Source organism: Penaeus chinensis, chromosome 19 (assembly GCF_019202785.1).
Source record: "Penaeus chinensis breed Huanghai No. 1 chromosome 19, ASM1920278v2, whole genome shotgun sequence".
NCBI classification, from domain to species: Eukaryota; Metazoa; Arthropoda; class Malacostraca; order Decapoda; family Penaeidae; genus Penaeus; species Penaeus chinensis.
In genome coordinates, this window is record NC_061837.1 from 16910996 (window position 1) to 16915995 (window position 5000).

The following is a 5000-nucleotide window of genomic DNA, read 5'->3' on the forward strand; positions in this document are numbered from 1 at the left end:
GTAATGGTTGAATGATAGAACAGAGATAACAACAAAAGACACATACATATGAATAATGGATTCATGCACAGAAAAGTGAGGTTTATATTGGTGATTATTATTTTGTTTATAACATAAACATTCAAAGTGTTATCTCCATTATCAAACGAAGAGAATGCGGGAAATTTTCAATAAAGTATTTAGAAATCTCATAAAAGCGAACATGAAATTAGAATCTTTTAAAGAACACAGTAAAAATGATTTATGATATTGACGATATAAAACAAATAATCTTAAGATGTGATTTTAAGGATGGGTCTTTTATTTAAGATGAAAATTAATGAGAATGAATTCTGTGTAAGAATAATATATAACCTAAACGTAACTAAAGCTTACAATAGACAAATGAATACAGAACTACAGTAGAAATTACAAGAATATCACATGGCATGCATGACATTATTAAGAACAGTCTTTCTTCAGTGCATAGATATTTGTACTTATCTCACTTTTGCTATTAACAGAAATATAGGTAACAGAAAAGCACAGATACCGACGCAACTACAGAATGAAATATATGCACAACAAAAATGGATTGTGTTCTGATACATTCGCCCTGTGGTACTTTATGCGGGAAGAAAGCTCTGTCGCAGAAGTAGCTTGCCATTAACGGGTATTTAGACCTTAACGTCGAACCTGAATACTCACGCTAAACGCCACAGGTAATATTATGTAGATCGAGATATGATTAAAACTTCTCCAAGACGTTGGGTTGAATGAACTTGTTGAAGCAATTGTGTTCGTGTTTATTCTTGTCTTGAATGTTCTTCAGATCAACCGTTATGGCTCAAAGTCTGAGGACATATTTCTGCATCAAGTATTTGGTAACAATATATATGACAAAAATAAATACAGGAGTTCATTTTTCGGACTGAATAAGCTTAACAGATAGATAACCTTATGATGAATAAGATAGATCATATTAATACCCGCCCCCCCCCCCCCAATTAAAAATATATATTTATATGTATATATATATATACACACACACACACACACACACACACACACACACACACACACACACACACACACACACACACACACACACATGAAGGCACATCAATAAAAACATTAAACAGAACTGACAAACAAACAACCCATAAACAACTAGTAACAAAAGCACAACAACAACAACAGAACACAGAGACACCCAAACAAGCGAACACATACAGACAAACAAATCAACACACAGATCAATCTTCATTTTCAATCCACCACCCATTCATTCATAACGACGAAACATGAATGAAATATTCATCCAGCAAATCGCAATGTGCTTAGGGTGAGTGATTTCGTGATAAGCTACCACATCGCTGCACTTTATGCGTGGAATTAAAGTGTATTAAGCATAATGTTGATTAATGTTGAGTTACCGTGAATGGGGGAAAAGGTTACAGTTGTGATAGGTCGGATGGCGATTCATTTGGATGTAGGGAGAGGGAGTGGGAACGGAAGAGGGAGGGGGAACGGAGAGGGAGCGAGAGAGAAAGAGAGAGAGAGAGAGAGAGAGAGAGAGAGAGAGAGAGAGAGAGAGAGAGAGAGAGAGAGAGAGAGAGAGAGATTAAGGGGAAAGAGAGGGAGAGAGATTAGGGGGAAAGTGAGAAAGAGAGAGAGAGAGATTAAGGGTAAAGAGAGAGAGAGAGAAAGAGAGAGAGAGAGAGATTAGGGGGAAAGAAAGAGAGAGAGATTAGGGGGAAGTGAGAAAGAGAGAAAGAGAGATTAAGGATAGAGAGAGAGAGAGAGAGAGAGAGAGAGAGAGAGAGAGAGAGAGAGAGAGAGAGAGAGAGAGAGAGAGATTAAGGGGAAAGAGAGAGAGAGAGAGAGAGAGAGAGAGAGAGATTAAGGGGAAAGAGAGAGAGAGAGAGAGAGAGAGAGGAGAGAGAGAGAGAGAGAGAGAGAGAGAGAGAGAGAGAGAGAGAGATTAGTTGGAAAGAAAGAAAAGAGAGAGAGAGAGAGAAGGGAGATTAAGGGGAAAGAGAGAGTGAGAAAAAGAGAGAGAGAGAGAGAGAGAGAGAGAGAGAGAGAGAGAGAGAGAGAGAGAGAGAGAGAGAGAGAGAGAGAGAAAGAGATTAGGGGGGAAGAGAGAGAGAGAGAGAGAGAGAGAGAGAGAGAGAGAGAGAGAGAGAGAGAGAGAGAGAGAGAGAGAGAGAGAGATTAGGGGGGGGAGAGAGAGAGAGAAAGAGAGTGAGAGGGAGAGAGAGAAAGAAAGAAAGAGATTAGGGGGGAAGAGAGAGAGAGAGAAAGAGAGAGAGAGAGAGAGAGAGAGAGAGAGAGAGAGAGAGAGAGAGAGAGAGAGAGAGATTAGGGGGAAAGATAGAGAGAGAGAGGGAAAACAAATATAACAGCAAATATTTTCAATACATTACAGAAGTAGTAAAAAGTAAAACATATTTATAAAAATTACGAATAATAAAACTGAAAAGATACAACGAACAAAAAACAAGGTAGAAATCCAATGCCCGATAGCTAACAAAAAAGGGAAATGTACCAAAAACATTTGTAATTTGGACTCGAAAACAAACAAACAAACAGGCAAACAAAGCTTCTATTGGCTAACCAAATAATAAACTGTAATATTTACAGGTAAGAGAAAATACAGTATAAAAACAGCAAAACTGAAGTCAAGTAAGAGCGGGACAATAACTTTTAAAAGGCCTGACATATCAGAATTAAAAAGGGATGGTAAATAATTGCAAAAAAAATGAGACAATTACTTTAAAATGGACAATTATTTGAGTGAACGCCAGTCTCATGGCCAGAGTGGACATAAAAAAGCATAAAGTATAGGAAGTGACAGCTGATCCGTCTGTCGTATGTCCTCCAGGATCTCCATACTTTTCTGAGGCCAGGATATGGGGCAGGATGTAGGTTAAGGAAGGGATAAACTAAGGAAAAGGTAACAGGAAATAAGACTTAGGGCAAATGAAAAGGAGTGGAAGAAGAAGGAATGGAAAAAAAAGAAAAAACATCACAAGATAGGCATTAAGGCTTAGTTCTAAGGTAGTTCGGAGAGGAAATTTGGATGGTATAAGGCAGAGATACAGAATATAAACGTTACTAGAAAGGGGAAAGAGGAAGAGGACAGTATAGAATAAGAGAATAGGAGAAAAAAACTACTGAAGTAAGATAAGAAAAGAACAGATGCTAGGCGAGGCTAGGAGAGGGAAAGGAAGAGACACAGAGGCTAGTAGAGGGAAAGAAAGATACACAGAAGCTAGGAGAGCGAAAGGAAGAGACACAGAGGTTGGAGAGGGAAAGGAAGAGACACAGAGGCTAGGAGAGGAAAAGGAAGAGATAAAGAAACTAGGAGAGGGAAAGAAAGAGGCACAGAGGCTAGGAGAGGGAAAGGAAGAGACACAGACGCTAGGAGAGGGAAAGGAAGAGACACATAAGCTAGGAGAGGGAAAGGAAGTGACGCAGAAGTTAGGAGAGAGAAATGAAGAGGCACAGAGGCTAGGAGAGGGAAAGGAAGAGGCACAGAGGCTAGGAGAGGGAAAGGAAGAGGCACAGAGGCTAGGAGAGGGAAAGGAAGAGACACAGAGGCTAGGAGAGGGAAAGGAAGAGACACAGAGGCTAGGAGAGAGAGAGGAAGTGACACAGAAGCTAGGAGAGGGAAAGGAAGAGACACAGAAGCTAGGAGAGGGAAATGAAGAGACAAAGAAGCTAGGAGAGGGAAAGGAAGAGACACAGAGGCTAGGAGGGGGAAAGGAAGAGACACAGAAGCTAGGAGAGGGAAAGGAAGAGACACAGAAGCTAGGAGAGGGAAAGGAAGAAGAACAGAAACTAGGAGAAGGAAAGAAAGGCACAGAGGCTAGGGGAGGGAAAGGAAGAGGCACAGAAGCTAGGAGAGGGAAAGGAAGAAGAATAGAAGTTAGGAGAGGGAAAGGAAAAGACACAGAAACTAGGAGAGGGAAAAAAGGCACAGAAGTTAGGAGAGGGAAAGGAAGAGGCACAGAAGCTAGGAGAGGGAAAGGAAGAGACACAGAAGCTAGGAGAGGGAAAGGAAGAGACACAGAAGCTAGGAGAGGGAAAGGAAGAGACACAGAAGCTAGGAGAGGGAAAGGAAGAGACACAGAAGCTAGGAGAGGGAAAGGAAGAGACACAGAAGCTAGGAGAGGGAAAGGAAGAGACACAGAAGCTAGGAGAGGGAAAAAAAGAGACACAGAAGCTAGGAGAGGGAAAGGAAGAGACACAGAAGCTAGGAGAGGGAAAGGAAGAAGAACAGAAACTAGGAGAAGGAAAGAAAGGCACAGAGGCTAGGGGAGGGAAAGGAAGAGGCACAGAAGCTAGGAGAGGGTAAGGAAGAAGAATAGAAGTTAGGCGAGGGAAAGGAAGAGACACAGAAACTAGGAGAGGGAAAGAAAATGCACAGAGGCTAGGAGAGGGAAAGGAAGAGACACAGAAGCTAGGAGAGGGAAAGGAAGAGACACAGAAGCTAGGAGAGGGAAAGGAAGAGACACAGAGGCTAGGGGAGGGAAAGGAAGAGACACATAGGTTAGGAGAGGGAAGGAAGAGACACAGAAGCTAGGAGAGGGGAAAGGAAGAGGACACAGACGCTAGGAGAGGGAAAGGAAGAGACACAGAAGCTAGGAGAGGGAAAGGAAGAGACACAGAAGCTAGGAGAGGGAAAGGAGAAGAACAGAAGCTAGGAGAGGGAAAGGAAGAGACACAGAGGCTAGGAGAGGGAAAGGAAGAGACACAGAGGCTAGGAGAGGGAAAGGAAGAGACACAGAGGCTAGGAGAGGGAAAGGAAGAGACACAGAGGCTAGGAGAGGGAAAGGAAGAGGCACAGAGGCTAGGAGAGGGAAAGGAAGAGACACAGAGGCTAGGAGAGGGAAAGGAAGAGACACAGAGGCTAGGAGAGGGAAAGGAAGAGACACAGAAGCTAGGAGAGGGAAAGGAAGAGACACAGAGGCTAGGAGAGGGAAAGGAAGAGACACAGAGGCTAGGAGAGGGAA